Below are 17,881 nucleotides of genomic sequence, written 5' to 3' on the forward strand. Positions count from 1 at the left end.
GGAGCGGCAGCGCTGTGGCGGGGCTCTCTGCAAGGCACTAGTGGCGGCCGGGAGGAGCTGGTGTCAGAGCGGTTCCATGGTGTAATGGTTAGCACTCTGGACTCTGAATCCAGCGATCCGAGTTCAAATCTCGGTGGAACCTGAATCTTTTCTTCACTCTATTCGTTTTTTTTCGTTTCGACTTCATGTGCCCAAACGCTGCCCGGCACTCTGAGCTGCCCGAGTCCCTGTGCCCGAACAATGGATGGACACACTGAACTCCCCAGACTCCTGTGCCCGAATGATGCCCGGGCACGCTCCATCCAAGCTCCCTGAGGCTCCCTTCCCAAACGATGTAAGAGCACACTGAGCTCCCCGGACTCCTGTGCCCAAGCAATGGATGGGCACGCTCTGAGCTCCCTGGGCCTCTTCACACACAGTGTGATCACTTCACTTCACCTCACCTCACCTCTTGCCCGGTGCCCACCAACCCTCTCCCCCGGCATGGTGTGGGTGTCCTTCTGCCTCAATAGGCAGGCGATGACCTCACCCCAAAGCCACCCACAAGCACAGAGGAGCTTGAGGTGCATTGGAGAGAAGCCCCCCAGGTCTCACAGATCCCTCCTGTGAACTGGGCTGACAGGCGCATATGAAACCAATGGAGCTTGTGGTGGAGGTGTCAGAGATGCCAACGAGCCCTTTTAGCTCATGAGGTGCAAACAAGCTATGAGCTTGGGCCCGTTCGCTGCTGCCATCCCTGCCCACCCTGCTTCTCCCTTCCCAAAAGTTGGTCCAGTTCCCCTTGTCTGCCCCTGTGCCATGGGAGACACCAACTTTGTCATCGGCTTCTGGTGCAGGCTTGAGATCTAAACAACAGAGGATAAAAATAGCACTTGTGTCCAGATGATTAACCAAATCCCTTTAAAATGCTCTTTTCCCACCAGCCTGCCTTCATCAGCAGCATGTTTGCCATCACTGCAGTCAGTGGCTGTGTCATCATTCCTGTGAGTGGAAAGTAACCCCCGGGCATCGGCAGCAGTGCTGTGCATCAGTTACCGTCTGCTGGAACCATAACGAGCCAGAACATGATCCTCTGCATTTAAAAATAAATAGTTCACGCTGCCTCAGAGCTTCTGAGTGGAGAAAACAAAACATTAATAACAAAGACACACGATGTGTGACCACAGCGAGTCCCACAGGAGTATGGCACTGCCAGCAGAGGCTCTCTAGGAGCACCGGGTGAGATTGGAGCATCGGGGTCTGGGCTCACCCACATCCTGCTGCCAGCCTCTAATGTGCCCTGCACCTCCAGCTCCACACAGCAGGTAGTGTAATGGTGAGGTCTGTAGGAGTTCGTGTTGTCAGCCTTTTATCTCCAGACAAGCCCAGAACAAACAAAATCTTGAGCCTGAAAATGCTCATCCTGCTCCTGCCACCCATCTCAATCCTATGGCATTGAGTAGTACATCAAATGGATAACAGATACTTGTCTGTGTAGAGGCTGGGTATATTTATAATTCAGGAGCTCAGGTTTCAATCTCATATCCTATTTGCACTTGTCCATTGAACTTTGTTGTTAAAAAGCTATTAATTTTCACTTGATGTTTCTCAGACCTGGTTTCATCCTCCATAATTGCTTTTAGTACTAAAACCCCTTAAAATAACACAGATGACGTATTTTTAGCTATCCTCCTGTAAGAGCTGTTCTCCTTTTCATGGTTTGGATTTTGCTTGTGAGCCTAGAAACATCCTTTATTTACATTTTTCATGTGCGCAAGCATTACTTCCTCTTGCACCAAATTGCAGATGTTCCTCATCTGGGTCTGGCATACCACACAAGACTTCAGGCACAGAGTGAGGACAGTGGTTCTTCTGGCTGAGGTAAAAATCTCAGTCCCCACGTTCCTGCACCACTGTCACTTGCTGAACTTCAGCCATTGTGAAGCAGAAGCATTTTTACCAATGATTTTTACCAGAGCAGCAGCAGGAACTACTTCTAGCTAAGCCTGTTTAAATGCAATTGATCATTTAAAATCACATTCTTCATAAACAACAGAAAGAACTCTGCATCTAAAAGGAATCAACTGAGCAGGACATGAGGAGAGCATTGAACTAGCAAGGAGCTCCAGAAATTAAATCTTATATCATATTCAGTTCTGGGTTCATTTTGTTGCTGTTCCAGCCCCAGATGAGAGTATCCAAACCCTCAGGAAATGTCACTGTCAGCACAGACTGGTTTGGGCTGCTCTGCTCTTTCTCCATGTCCCCTCCTGGAGTGAGTTGCTGCAGTTATGGGATGGCTTGGGACACCTGCCGTGTGTGAAAAACACGGCCAAAAAGCAGAGGTCAGGCCTGGAATAACAGAGACTCTGTGCTGTCCAACTGACAGCTCTTAATGTGAGAACAGTCACTCAGCACTGGCATTTCTGCTGCATTAATTGCCATTAGTGTCATCCTTGCGGGAACACTAAATTCATGGCAAACCTTGAATTAGCACGCTCTCATAATTCCTAACTTAGGCAGAACCATTTGCAGAGGCAGCACATCCCAAGCAACTCAAGCAGAGACAAGGAATGATACTCAGCTGGGCCTTGGATGTTCAATTTAGCAAAGAAAAGAAGCAGAGGTCATACTCATAACTGCATATTTATGGGTCTGTTCTGGAAATTCATAGAGCAGCTGCCAAAAAGGGCCCAGCACTGTTAATGTGCAGATGTGTGTCAGTGCTCCCAGCTCTGAGCTGCCCAGCCCCAGGCACTGTGCATCAGGCTCTCCCTGCACCCAGTTCTCACTTCATTCTCCATTTCCCTTCTCCCACCAGCTCCTGAGATCCCCAAGAGTAATCCTTGCCTAATAAAGTGGAAAATTTACCACCATCTTTGATGGTTGTGGTGCTCCCTCAACAAGGTCAAGATGTCTTTGTAGAGAACACTGGTGGTATTTGACATGGAAATGGAAAAATGTAAAACAGGGGTAGCCAGTATTTGCTGCTGGTCCCAGTTTTTCTGGCTCTGAAATCCTTGTTCACATTTTGCCAAGTCCATCTCTTTGCAGAGCTCAGGGAAGATTTGGAATTGGAAATCACAATAATTCAAAATTGTCCTTGAAGGGCTGTTGACCCAAATTCCCATTTCCCAGATAAAAGCAGCCCCTGGCTTCCCCAGGGCAGAAAGCAGGAAGGACAAAAGCAAAGCCCCAGAACTCTGTTTTATCAGAGGAGAAATATTTCCTAAGGGGAAAATTCAATCAATACTTTGCAATTTCCTAACAATCCATGAATCATTGCAATTATGCAGAGATAATTCAAGCTTTCCAATCCAGCTGCTAAATTGGAGAAAAGCATACTCTTAGCACGCACTGTCCCCAGTTTGACAAGTCAGTCAGAAAAAAAACCCTTCAAATATAAAATCCATCCACTGAAATTAATAAAAAAAACCCTCTTTTTTTAAAACCCTGGACCAATTTAAAGCATCTACAGTGTACAAGGATTCTATTTTTCAGGTAATTCTATGCCACAGGTAGGAATAATGGAAATACATGGAGTCAATAGGAATTTTTCTGTTGATAACTCATTTGCATTCCATCACCTGCTATGTCCTTTCTGATTTCTACAGCTCTAAGAAGAAAAGGTGTAAGAAGAAATAGACCAAATCAAAATTAATTTCTAAATTAGCTTTTCCTTTCATAACCTTGAAGTTGAAATAAAAAAAAGATCTGCATCTGAACAGGGATTTATGCAAAATCAAATCTCATTCTGGTTTTGCTGTTCTTTAGGGATCTCTGCAGCACTGAAGAAACAGTGGGAAGACAACAGAAAAATGAACCATCTTCTGGAGACCTTTTTCACTAGGACAATATTACAGTAAGCAGAAAGGAAGGAAAGTTTTCAGTGAGTTTTGGGAACAGGAATTGAGTGCAAGACTCAGTGACTTGGTGTTCCTTGTGATGACTCTCAAAATGAAGTAATCTGTTTCCTGAATCCATTTTGGACTCAACACTCATCTCTTTGTCTGTGTCTGCTGCCTCCAAAGACACACTAGCAAGATAACCCTGGCAGCCCCAGGATAATTGCTGGCCAAGATACATTTTCATAGAATCATCACTCAAAATCTTCTTCCTCTTACACCCCCTGCCAGAGGGGTTTATTTCCTAACTAGAGTCAAAATTTGCTTGATGTTGGTGTTGGTACCAAGCAAATGCAATGACAGCAGAGCAGGCATTATCACGTGGCCCATCATCTTCTAATTTGGATTCAAAAGATCAGCCCTGGGGAATGAAAAAGCAGTTTGGGTTCTGTGGCCAAGTCATTCTCTGCTGAAACAACCGGCAGGGCTGGCTGGCTGTGCTCAGCATGGCCATGTTGTTGTGGAGCTGCACGATTGTTCTGGGAGCCAGGCTGAGACTGTAAAACTTAGCTCATTAAGATCATTAGAGAGCTGTCAGATGGAACAACTGGGATGGCTTTGATCTGGCAGAATACCCTTCCTCCTGTTCCCAGACCTTGGGAACCATCCAGTTTTCCATAATTTTTTTTTTCAAGTCATTCAAACAATACTCTTTGGGTTTTCTATAGGTTGCAATAACTTCTTCAGGCAAACTGGAGGCTGGAACAGCTATAACAAGATTAATTTATTAAATAGAAACCCTGATATTTCAGTGATTTCTCTATAAATACATTCACAGTTGGTTTTGCCAAGAAAATGACAAAATGTTCCTGATAATCCCAAAGATATTCCCCATAAATCCACTAGGTGTCCTACTGTTTTCAAGCAATTAGGCTCAAGGTTTGTTTGGGTTTTCCCCTTGTTTTGCCCGTGAGGAATTAGTTTGAGGCTTTAGTGGAATTAGGTCTGGGTTTGCAGGTTGAAGAGATGTGTACGTGTGGTTTGTGTGACACAGCAGGACATCCGGATCACAGCAGCAGCGCTTTTGGCAAATGCCACTAATGTTTCCCACAGAGACCAACTCAAGGTTACAGGCTGGAAGAGAAAAAGGGAAAAGAATCTGCCTTCCTCTCTTGGGAATGCTAAACAAGATCCAGCCGAGCCAAATCCTCTTTTCAGTCAACCTTGGGTGTCTATTTATAGGACTGCTAAAGTGAGGCCAGCGCTGACCTCAAAGGTGGTGGCAACACGCGTTAACCTTCATCAGAGTTGCTCTGCACAGGCTGTGACATTCCTGGTCACTGTCCCTGTCCCTGATGGGTGTCCTGCTGACTGCCAGTGCCTGTCAGCAAAGGCCAGCACAGCACTTGCTCACAAGAGGTCCTGTCACTCCCAACACGGAGGGTATGTATGGTAAATACATACCAAGAAAAGCAACCTGAAAAACAGCCAAAGGGTAATTTTCCCATCTCAGAAAATACTTGGGGTGGAGTGTGGTCACTGGACAGTGTCCAACTGCTTGGCTGCTCCTTCATAGCATGACCTGGAGTGCATACACTGTATCAATGTGCTATCCAGGGCATCCCTCTGCTGCCTCAGGATTTGTTACTTCCACTGAACCCCAGACATCTCTGAGGTATTGAAAAAGCATCTTTCATTATTCCAGTGATTTTCAGTGCTCAGAAATGCAGTATTTGAGTGAGGGACAACTGCAGGGTGATTTTTATGGTCTTGTCACTGAAGCACAAATCACACTCTGTGTAATCCTCCCAGCCTTGCCCTCCCAACCAGTGACTGTTGCATTTAACACTCCTCCTGCCACAGCTTGAATCTACCCCAGATCTAGGCAAGGCAAGTGAGGAGAAAATCGGTTTTGTTTTCTATTTAACAAATGCCAGAGGCAGAGATGCTCTCAAACAATGAGATTATCTCCTTTTCCAGTAGGTGCTTCATGGCCAGAAGTCCTGCCCAGGGCTATTGGCTGTGCAAACAGGCACTGGGCAAGGTGTCAGCACCAGTTTAATCACAAACTGCAAGGGGAAATCAGAGGGAGAAGAAGAGCCTCCTGTCCTTGGCCCACCAGGACTCCTTGCCATCAGGCATTGTGCATCACGGGAAGTGCAGAGCATCTGTCCTCTGCCATGTGTTACTGCACTGCCTCTCTTGCCTGCTATCTGTGCTGAAGGTATGGCAGTCATTTTCCTGACAACATGCAAGAAATAAAAGATACTCCAGTCTTCCACAGTGTGTATCTATAGGTACCTGCTGCAGTTCCATCCCTGTGCAGGATGCACCATATGCTGGCTGTGAGGGAGTTTAACCTGGTCTGATGGGTTTGTTTGCTGTGACACACAACAAACACCTCGAGCCTTGCCATGATTCAGAGCAGAATGTGTTGAAGCCATCTGGTCCCGTAGCTGAAGGAGCAAACGGAAAATCTGATGAAAGCACAAACAGTCACAATGAGAGACTGAAAAGATGTGTTGATATTCCAAGCAGAAGTCTCCTTCTGTGGGGGGTAATCTCATCACCCATCGCCTCTTTCCTACTCCTTCCTCTGGAAACCTGCTGTCAGCCAGGTTGCACTCTCAGCTCTGGGAGTACACATACCTTTGGGATGCTAAAAATATGTTTCATGTGCTTGAGCAAACCTCCTGAGACAAGAATTTTCTCAGCAGCCAGCTGTGCAGTGAGCAAGATGTGCAAGATGCTTGCAGAACAGCACATTTTACAGAGCTTGGATTGATCCAGAATTTTGGTTGGTTTAAAATGCACTCCGGATTGGGACTAGTCACTAATATTGTCTCACTGCTGTGCAGAATTACAGTTTATGGCTGTGACAGACTGAATGGAGTTTCACCTCAGCTTGCCTAGATGTTCTCAGCCCGGGAGTGGAGGTGTATTTGGGAGGGACTGGAGCATCAGGGGAGAAACAAGGAACTCAATGCAGTGGATGGGGTAGAGCTTGGGATGACGTGGATTTGGCAGAGTTTGTGCATAACTTGTGCAGGATAGTGGGTTAATAAAAGTGGTTTAGTTGTATTTTGGAGCCATTCTGGGTTTCCCCCATTCTGACCCTGGTTTCTGATGTTTGGAGGGCACAGGGAAGGCAGGGAGACAGAAGATGCCTATTTTAGTACATCCCTGCAGGGAATGCACACGTTTCAGACAGGTACACATTTGCTTCCTCTGACACCAAATTAATGGGAATTGATGTATTGATTCTGCAATTCTTCTAAAAATTGCTTCAAGTTTTGGCCTGCTTCCAAGCTGGTTAAATGCAATGTGCACACAGTTCAAGACAGATATTTAATTACACTAATATTAATATAGTTTAAAAAATTCAGTTCCCTGTGAAATGCAGAAGGTAATAAGCAGAGAGAGCAGCCCAGAAAGGCACCATATCCTGGGTTCATCCCACAGTGAAGGCAGCAATTGAGGAGGGGATTCTGCCCCTCTGCCCCACTCAGGAGAGATCCCACCTGCAGAGCTACCTCAAGCCCTGGGGAACAACACCAGAAGGATTTGGAGCTGCTGGAGCAAGTCCAGAGGAGGATGCTGCAAAGGCTGGAGCCCCTTTGCTCTAGGGCCAGGCTGGGAAAGATGGGGATGTTCAGTCTGGAGAAGAGACAGCTCTGGGGACACCTCAGAACCCCTTCTAGTGCCTTAAGGGGCTCCAAGAGAGTTGGAAACAGACTTGGGACTTCCAACCCAAACCATTCTGGGGTTCTATGATTCCATTATACAATAATAACCTGAGTCAGTCATTTGTCCTTCCCAAGGGTTAAATCTACTGTCTTTATGACAATTCCTATGTTTAACTAAATAAATACTGACAAACTAGTCACCTCAGGTACTCACCTACTCTATTTGTAGACTGTGGGAATATCTCTGTGCCAGGTAGGCTCCTGGCCCTAAAAAGAGAAATAGCTTGTATTAGGAATGGAATAAGAGTCCTGTATTTTCTTCTTTGATCACTGTGTCTCTGCTTTTATGATCTCACTAGGACAGTTACTTGATGCTTCTGTATTTTGAGTGTCACCATTTTACTCCTCCAAATATTTGAAGTCATCTTTGTGTTTCATTTATTTTTCTGGCAAAACAGCATCCATCTGCAGTTTAAGAATAGAACATAGGAAAAAATGCATACAACTCCAAAGCACAGAACATAGAATTTCTGGGCAAAATTCTCTTCTCATTTACACTTACACAACTCTGGAGTAGTGTCTTCGTCTTTCTTATTGTTACTCTGAACCCCCTTTTCATCTCATTGTGTCAGACCCAAAGGATCTACCATACATGGCTAAATCCGATTTCATCACAACTGTTGCAATCTCCTAGACAAAATTACAATCTCAGAGGAAGTACATAAAGATGCATGGGCCTCAATATCCTAAAAATATGCTGCTGTCAGTTGTTCTCTGTTAGTAGTTTTCCATGCAAATGAAAATAACGTGGTGATGAAGAATTGTTGAACTATCTAGAGCAGAGATTTTCTCTGCACACAAGCAGAGAATCTGCACTATTTGGCTGAGCTCCTTTATAAAACATCAGGTTCAACAGCTCTTTCTTTAAACAAAGAAAGGGTTTGCTCTAAATTGTTTGATATTTATTTAGAGTAACTCTGTTCCTTGGCTGTCCATGCTATAGAAAGGCTGGTATGCTCCAAGAAGACAGATTGCCTGAGCTGGAAGCCCTAGCCCTGATCCAGGGAAGCACATGGCTTCCTTACAATGATCATGATGAATATAATTACTATTCAGTATATGGTGCAATTGTTTTTGGTGTTTAAAACAGAACAAAAGAAAACAAAAGAAAACAAAACAAAGCAGGTTTGGAAAGGAAAACAGAACATTAAAAAAAATTGTTAAATAGGAAGTGGTTGACTTTCAGGAAGTAAGTCCACATGCAGATTCTGCTATCCAGTGTTTCCAGTCATCAAAGAATGGAAAGAAAAAGATGCCATTAAATATCCCAATGGTCCTCTAGAAAATAATACACCTCCCTTTCTGTAGGTATAACATTTTACATCTCCTGTCCAACAGCTGGTGGTGTCAAAGGCCAAGCGAGCAGGACGTGGAATGCAGAGCCTGAAGTTTTTCAGTGGTTGCTGAAGGCAAAACCATCTAAAGCTGTAGCAGATGTTCACTTGCTTCCTGTCTGCTTATCAGCCCTGCAAAGGCACTTGGGTTTTGTGCTTATTGTGCCAAGGGTAGCTATGGAGATCTCATACAAGCTGTGCAGTAGTGATACGCTGAAGAGTTCTTTATGTCTTTGGCTATGAATGATCAAGAAAATATTATGGTTTCTAAAAAGTCACTCACAATTTTCCATATGTTCATCAGTCGTTCCCCTCACGTGATAAGAAAATGACACTGTATAAAACAACTTAAGAAATACTTTTCCGCAGTGAGGACGTTAGTTTGGCCTCAGTGTGCTCATGTTTTATACATTGCTTCTAGTATGCCATGAAATAAAGAATAGTATATCCAACCAACTGTATTTCTTCAAGGCATTGAAAATGCTCCAGAAGAGAGTTCTTGAATTCAACTTAAATATCATTGCCACTAATCCTTTTTCCTTGCACCTCAGCTGTTTTAATTCCTGTTTATAGTCATTATGAGCTCCTGGAAATTATAACTTTAATATGAATGATTACATGCAAGTGTTAAAGCAGGGTTCCATCTATTTTAGGGCTTTGAGATAGTTTAATGAGACTGATTTTTACACTGATGCATTTAAATTAATACACATTCCCAGCACAGTCAAGACCTAGGGCAATTAAGTTCATTACTTAATAGATGGGAGTTCTTTTCCTCCATGAAATAGAAGAAATAAAGGATTTTACTTTATGTAAATTGTAGCCCAGATGTTTTGCTTTAAAGGTAGCAGAAAAGGATGGATTCAGAATGGTTCCTTTGCCCATGCTGAAAATGGAAACCAAAAGTGAGACCTTTGACTTATCACTGGTGGATATGGTCGTAGGTATTCCTGTGGGAAACAAAAGGTTTCAGAGGAACAGTGGCTCTGTCAGTGTTTGCCACATTTCATATAACACTATCCAGGAAAAAGAGCACTAGGTAACCATTACTGCACTTTTAAGTTGTTGATAGCATTGCAAATCCATGTTGACCTGGAAAATGCAAACAGTGGGCACAGAGGTTCCTTGAGTACTCCTTCTAGGGGTGATATTCTGTGTATTGCAACATCATGACCGATGGTCCAGGAGGAACTGAAGACCTTTGGGACAATTGGTTCCAGGGGAAGTAGGTGTGCCCATTCCTTAGTGAAAATGAGCTTCCATATGGAAGCTGGAGACCTAAAATTCAGTCACCTTCCTGTCCCCAAAGGCAAGCAAGGACAAGGCAACACATGAAACAGAAAAGTTGTTGAAATTAAGGTATGAGGAGTTTATGCAAAGGCTTGCAGGCAAAAGATGATCTGAAGAATGCAGCAATAGAAACTGCCTGAAGCATCTGGGAAACTATGACAAGAAGTCTGAAGATGAAAGAGGAAAAGAGGGAGAAAGGGGACCCTGAGATTAAATTCGTATGAGTTGGGAATGTGGAGAAGGTGAGCACAATTCTGTGGGTGAGTTCCCGGAAGAGAGGCAGTAAATATATTTTAAAAGCAACATACTGGTAATATGACCGAGTAAGAGAGTTTTTGTTAGAAGTAGTTGAAAATTGAGGTCACAGTATTTAGACTTAGGCTGTAAGGGGTAGCACAGTTGGAAGCAGGATGGATGAGATGGTTTAACAGGGCTTCATTGTAGTCACATTAATTCAGTTTAAATAATTAATTCTCTTTTAAATTGACTCTACTCTGCACACTTGACATTTTGGAAAAGCTGCCATTGCCTGGCCTTCTGGTAAATGCTTTTGCATCTGTTTTCCATTGTTTCCTTCTTGAAAAAAATCCTTGTCACTAACAGGAACCATCAGCAGCATGGAACAAATTGACTTGCCAAGGACATTTCCTCCCATCTCATTATTTATACTGGAAGTACTCTTCTTTTGTATCAAGAAACAGGCTGTGATTTTTCAAAATTGCCATTTATTAAGGTAGTTTTGTACTGTGTTATAGTCAAATTTAAACTTGGTTATGTGAATTACTTTCTCTGCATCAACATTTGGTAATACTTTTTCCAAGGAGGTGATCAAGCAGTTTAATTAAAAATCAATTCCCAGTTCTCTCTGCCTACCTTGTTATGCAGAGCCCTGACTGTTGCAGGAGAGGGTCTCCCCCCAGGTACGGATCAGAGCAGATACATCACTCTCCCTCTTCTGCTGTTAGCACATTGATTTTGAGCCTCAAGTGGCTGAGATTGAGTGGAGCTATAATATTATTTGGCACAAATTGGGTTAAACAAACAGGTTTTGTATTTCACTCTCAAGGTGATTTGGTTTGTGTTTTCTCTCATATCCTTTCTCAGCTCCTGATCGTGGATCGGTTGCTAAGAAAGTGTTCATTTCCTGTGAACTCCCCCATGGAAGTGGCAGTGCTGTATGGCAAAGGAACACAAACATAATTTTGGGGGGGGTCTGGTGAGGTTAGGGGCTCTTTCAGGTAACTTAGAGCCAACCCTGTGAGATCTCAGCAAAGAGCAGAGCCTGGGCTGACCTATATTCATAGTGACTCACAGTGAAATTTAATGTTGTTCCTCTGTTTTGCTGGTTTCTCAGCAGTTGCTCAAGCTTTAAACAAGGGCGCTCTTACCTAACCAAATCAATGGATGAGCAGTTAGGATCCAATTTAATACAGCCAGTATTTGTAATAATAGAAGGGCACATTCCAAAGCAGTTACAGAAGAAAGGAATTTCAGATAATTAGGAGAGGAGTTGGGCAGTGATACAGATTTAAAAAGTACACAAGATAAAATAACAGATACTAAAAATATCTGTGTATTGAGATGAAATCCTCATGACTCAGTACTCGAGCCAACTTCCATTCTCGAGGAATTAGCAAGGAAATCATCCAAACAGGGTAGGTTGTGGTATATTGCCTTGCTCTGGGCTTAAACTTCAAAGGTGCATCTCACACTGAAAAAGGGCAGACTCAGGTCTGACTTTTCAGGGAAATTGCAAATTTTTAAAAATATGTTCTGTAGCTATAGCTTTTTTTAAAAATGCTGAGTTTATTTCTACCTAGAAAAAAATTGAACTGTGAACACTCTGGACCTTGAAAGGCAAAAGCACTGACAGCAGGACCAGAGATGCATCCTTTGTGACAACCAGGACATAATTTTAAATACCTGTGACTCTATAACTAATAACTGAGGAGTGATGAATCCAGCCTGTAAATAGAAACACAAAAGTGCCATTTCTTCTCTTTTTTTTTTCTGCATGAAGTGTTTTCTGACTAGATGCAAAACTTTGAAAATATTGGATATACTGTAAGCATTAAGAGTATTTTGAAAGAAATGAGCATTTTGAAAAGTATTTTGACATGCTGTAGAATCTCAGAAAAGCTGAAATCTGTGTTAGGAGAACTTCAGCTACAATCTGGGTCAGATTTTCAGGGCAGATGTGTCAGATGCATTTCCTTGGAAACTCTCCATGACAGTTAGTGAGAAGAGTGACCCAATGTTTTCTCACCGTACAAAATAACCGTTCTGTTTGATGATGTCATGTGCATGAAGCACTGCTTGTATTTCCACAGCAGAGTCCTGTTTAAGCTTGTTGGGGAGAAGAGATTTCTTCTCTCAGAACAGTTTCAAACAGGGAGTCTAGCAAATCTCTTTGGTACATCTTGACTGATCTCAATCAGTTTTTGGAATTTTAATGATCTGGTTTTATTTCCAGATAATGACTATTTATGTAAATGAGATGCCTTATAAATAAATATGGAAATTATTCCATAATATTAATTACAGGCTTTATGGTTCAAACACTTATTATACTAAAGGCAAACGGTGCTGGGGATTGTCTTTGAGTTTATTAATTTTGTTACTTTGTTAGTTTTATTTTAACTTGACTTACATATGTTGGGCAGTATTTCCTGAACTAAAACAAGGTGTACTGTGTGCCTGGATATATCAAAGGATATGGAAGGATAATAAAAATCAAAATGCATCATACAGTGATATGGAACCCAGACTTCAGAATGTTTTTGTCTAAGAATCAAATAAATTAGTTTTACTTGGAGAATCTCATCTTAAGGGTTGTTAGCCATTTACTCAAAAATTAGTTTTAAATTAATTATGATCCTTTGCACTTCTATGGCTGCTTCTCTTGAGAATCTCTGTAGTGTTCTACAAACATTAATTAAGCCTAACAGTACTCCTGAGAAGTGGTTAAGTGATAGATATACTTCACCCACCATGATATAAGCAATCTCTAGAACAAAATACAAAAACTTTAAACAGCAGGTCTACACAAGAGTTTTAGAGCCTGAAGTATCCCAGTCAGGCAAAACTGTGGGCAGGGTTTAGCTATGTGGAATACAATTGCTTGGCCTGGGTATGATTCAAAGATAAATAAAAGTGCAAATAATAAGGAACTCTTCACTAGAGATCTCTAGTGAAGGAAAGTGGTTTTCTGTCTGATATGAGAGGAGATACCCACAGCCCCACAATATCATGTGGTGTGGCTCTGGTGATGAATTGGATACTGATTCAGAGGAAAACTGCTATTTGCAGAAATCACCCCCAGATGGGCCAAAGAGCAGGCGTCCACATGGAACCCTTAAGGCTGATGCATGAACAGCAGGGATAGCAGTTAAGTCCTTCTCTCACCCCTGAGGGAGCAGGAGCTGCTGAAAATAGCAACAAACCAGCAGTATCAGTGTGTACATTTACAGCCCCAGACTGTTATTTTTGCTGGCGAATCTGCATGCACAATTTCCTTCCTGATATTACTCCACAAAGAGCAGCTTTTGTTATCTGGCATTACTGATGACAGCAATACTTAAACCAGGTTAGTGCTGGCACAGACAGAAAGTTGGCTTTGGCAGATGCATTAGGCTTTGGACCATCCTCAAGGAGCCCTTCTGCTGTCCCGTGCTCACAAAATGTGCTGCAGATATTTGTCTGGGAGCTTCTAGAGTCGATGGGAAGAGCCATTCCTGAAACTACACACTGATTGCCTGCTAACGACAGGAGAGGAGGTATGGATGGCATCACTTGCTTGATACCCCAACCCACAGCACCACAGCCAAGCACAATGTTAACTGTTTTCTCCCCAACTAACACCAAAGGCCATCCCCTGGGTCTCTTACCATTCCAAAGCTGATTGCTGCTGCCATGCTGCAGTGCCTTGTGAATAATTTTAGCAGTTGCTGAGGGAAACTTTACGATGCACAGCCGAAGTCCTCAGATGCACATTCTGAAGTCTTGGGGAAGCAAATCAGCACTGGAAAGGGAAATGGTAATGAGTCTGCATCAGATTTTTATTTATAGAAATTACTTGGAAGCATTTGGATCTCCTCCTTGGATACATTTTCTTTCCTTTTTGTTTCCCAGCATTTCTGTGCTTTTGGGACCACAAACTCTCCCATAAATATTGGCAATATATGCTTGCTGAGAAACTCTACCTGCTGGAGAAAAGATCTGCTCATTTTATCCAAGTGGAATGCTTAGATACTGCAATTAGACAATTAGACTTTATTCTTACACATATACAGTAGCATTCTTTATTTGCATTTGTGAATTGTAATTCATGGCACACATAATTCCGATGCCTCATGAACACCCCTGCAGTGCTTCTGCTGAGTTCAGTGGCCTTTGGACCAGGGCCTCTATTTGCTTCATTTCCCCATATTTTTAGCTGCTTCAATAATTACTTTACCTAGAGAAAGGTCTGAATTTTTTTTTCCTTTCCATGTATGTATGATATTCTATTTCTTCTTTTGTAATTTATCGTTAGTAGTCTCCCTAGAGTGCAAAAAGCTTTTCAGAAATACTATACTTGAATCAGTAAAAGGAAGGGTAACTGCACTGTTGTAACGCTGTACCACAATGTTTAAATACTTTATTATTTCATCATCTGCCCTAGAATTTAGTCATTCCAAGCAGGGACAGTCTCTTTATGTCAAAAGGGAAAAGGTCCAGATTTTCAAATATGCATATATGAAAAAACCCATGAAGATGTTGCTTCCTTTCCAGTGTGATTCCAGCTTGCCAAAGGCTCCATTTCATTGCATAACCCTCTGGATGCAGATCCATTACTGCACCGTAAAGTGGGTTACTGGACAGGGTAAGGCTATTCATCTTCTGAAATGCAGAGTCTTGTTTTGCCAGTTATAGGGTTTATAATTATCCATCATCATGATCTTCATAGTTATTTTTACCAAGGTTACAGATAGGTCTATTTGAAAGGTATTCTGGTTAGGTTCTCTTGGAGGCTGATCCTTGCCCCTGTAGAGGTAAATGAGCAGTGCAGCACAGCCAAGCAAGTTCAAAAGGCATACAACTGGTGAGAAAGTGAACAGATTAAGTCCCAAACTGCACACTTAAGAAACTGAACTGAAATTGTTTTGCCTATGGAAGCCAGTCGCTTCCAGGAAAAACTGGGAATAGCGATAGCTAGTTTTGTTTTGTTTTTTTTTAAAGCACTGCTGAAGCCCCATGAATTATAAATCTTCAAAGCTCACAATCCTGGGACAAGTCTCTTAAAATCATGTCCTGGGACAGTGAAGTTCTCCATTCTATTCCTGGCTCTGTCGCTGACCATCTGCCACTTGTCCTCTGCCTTGCTTGAGTTTACCCATGTGTAAAATGCACTTAAAATAAGCTAAACCAGACTTTGAAAATTACTTCAGTGCCACAAGCTAGAAATTTGGGGTTGTAACATGGAAAAAAATCGTTCTGTGGTTGCTGGTCCATAGAAAGCCTGCGTGTCTCTCTGACTGCACTCCAGGGGAGGCTAAATCTGGCTGCCAGGGCTCCACCCTGCACTCGAGAAGCAGCAGAATCCCACATTAAGCGTGCTTGGTGCCTGCCCACCTGTACTGCATGCAGTTGTTAACTTGTGTAATTAGCTTACTACGCACAACAAGAATCTGTTCCAACACTAACTGGAATTAATAAGTAGATTCAGTGACATAATGGTCTTGGGGTTGGGTCTTCATGTGCAAGTAGAGATCCTTGCTTAGAGATCCCGAAAATTCCTGGGAAGGGAAAGGCTTTGTCTGACTGACACATAGACACATCTCTGTGCAGTGAGCCTGGCAGGAGCTGGGCACACAGTAAATCTGTCTCTGCCTGTACAGTAGCACTATTCACTGACGCTGCTCTTTATTCACAAATAAATACAGCACTACAGTCACGATTTTTCATAGGCCCTTTTGCACGTGGCTTTAAAAGAACCTTAAAGTGGAAAATTGATGACAAGCTACGCGGGAAAGCCTTGCCGCGAGATTTGTTAGGAAAGGTGACTTGATAAAGGTGGTGACAAGCTAATAATGAAATGGAACATTGCAATTAAATGTGCTGGTAGGGAAGAAAGTGTGCCACAGCCAAGAGCATGAGCAGCAGGTAGGTCAGGGAGAGAAAGCAGCAGAGGCTTGATGGAACAGGGTGGGAAGGAGGGGGAGATGTAAGAACAAGAAAGACGGGACAGAGATAAGCACTGTTAGCTGTGATGGCAGGATTGGGCAGAAACTGCTTTGGTGTTTGTATCAGGCCTTGCAGAGAGAGATTCCTGTCCCTGACCGCAATTTGTTGACATTGACACAATGTGTAATTAAATGCAGATAGTCCTAGAAGGACAGAAGTGGTAGAGGGAAACAAATTAACAGCAAAACAAAGACATCTACACAAAGTTTTACTTATAAAAGAGCTGGGAAGTATGAAAACTGACAGAGAATGTTTCAGAATTCTGTTTCTCTAAAACGAGATTCCATTAGAAATAATCAAGAATATTTTAATGGTTATGAACTCAAACCCTGCAAAGTGAGCTATTCATACATCAGTGCAGGGATTTTACTCAGTATACAGGCAGCTGTAGCAATACTCTTAGAAGTAGATACAGACCCATTAATCTTGGATGTTAATGCTGAAACCTAAAAATTATGCCAACATGAAAAATGAGCAAGGGCAGAGAGCACAAAACAATTTGCATATCAAAAATTACTAATACTAGCCAGAAGATGGACTTCACTATTGCTATTTATTTGAAAAACGTTTCCAGGATTAAAATACATCAGAAGCTGACTTGGAAAACTTTTTACCAGCACACTAAATAATTCAAGGACACTCTACAGAATGCAGAGCATCTTGCTGTAGTAAACAGTGAGATTCTGGGATCTTGGTCTCTCACTTACCCCACTGTGTATTGTCGGGAGAGGCAAGTTCATTATGGGTGTGGCTAAAAATGCATTTCACGTAGAAACACAAGGAATGGGCAATGTTCTTGTAGTCCCTGACACATTCCTTACTCGGTTTGCTGCCTGTTGAGGAAAAAAAACGAGACAGACTCAGCTCCCAAATATCAAGCCTGGCAGCGCAGAGCTGTGCCTGCATGTGCAGGCTTGCTCATGGGTGCTCCTGCCCAGCTAGACACTGCCTTGTGTCAGCAACCACATTTCCTACATGGGGGGTATGAGGAGCAGCATTTCTGCTATAAACAATCTAAGTAATAAAAGCATGGGGGGGGGGGGGGAACAGTGGGGTTTTTTTTGGTTGGTTGGTTGGGTTTTTTTTTTGCTTTTACATTCTCCTATTTGGTCATACACATACCCGAGTACATACAGTTCAGTTTTTATAAATTCACAGTATTTACAAATTCAGAGCTTCATATGAATTTTATAACTTTTATAACGAGCCACATCTAAGCCTTCAAGCCAAACATCCAGGAGGTAAGCATGAATTAAAACCCAAAATTGTATGGCTGGAGCCTATCCCTAAACAGCACTTTGGTACAAAATTTGGAAACTCAGGGTCGCAGCAGACAAGGTGCCAAGAAAGTAGTATTTATTTCAGTGTTGGTGCAGGCAGGAGGACTCGTTCTGTTGCGCTCAGCAACATCTTGACACGCTGCACTAATCTTAGCTGCGCGCTCTTAAAAGATTATTTTTGT

At 42.6% G+C, this 17,881-nt stretch overlaps 1 long non-coding RNA gene and 1 other non-coding gene across 2 annotated transcripts; one reads left to right on the forward strand and one right to left on the reverse strand.

Annotated features, from left to right (window-relative positions):
- The first annotated feature begins 70 nt into the window (after window positions 1-70).
- TRNAQ-CUG (transfer RNA glutamine (anticodon CUG)) lies at window positions 71-142 on the forward strand. Its single transcript has one exon. It is a non-coding gene; the product is annotated as a tRNA-Gln (tRNA).
- Window positions 143-6,100: 5,958 nt separating this feature from the next.
- On the reverse strand, window positions 6,101-17,768 carry LOC146432549 (uncharacterized). The gene is made up of 5 exons (XR_014854228.1): window positions 17,542-17,768; window positions 17,127-17,252; window positions 14,082-14,215; window positions 7,725-7,777; window positions 6,101-6,280 (listed from the first exon to the last, which is right to left on the reverse strand). It is a non-coding gene; the product is annotated as an uncharacterized LOC146432549 (long non-coding RNA).
- Between the last annotated feature and the right edge of the window lie 113 nt (window positions 17,769-17,881).

This window comes from Lichenostomus cassidix, chromosome 10, assembly GCF_008360975.1.
Source record: "Lichenostomus cassidix isolate B80296 chromosome 10, HeHo_3.0, whole genome shotgun sequence".
NCBI classification, from domain to species: Eukaryota; Metazoa; Chordata; class Aves; order Passeriformes; family Meliphagidae; genus Lichenostomus; species Lichenostomus cassidix.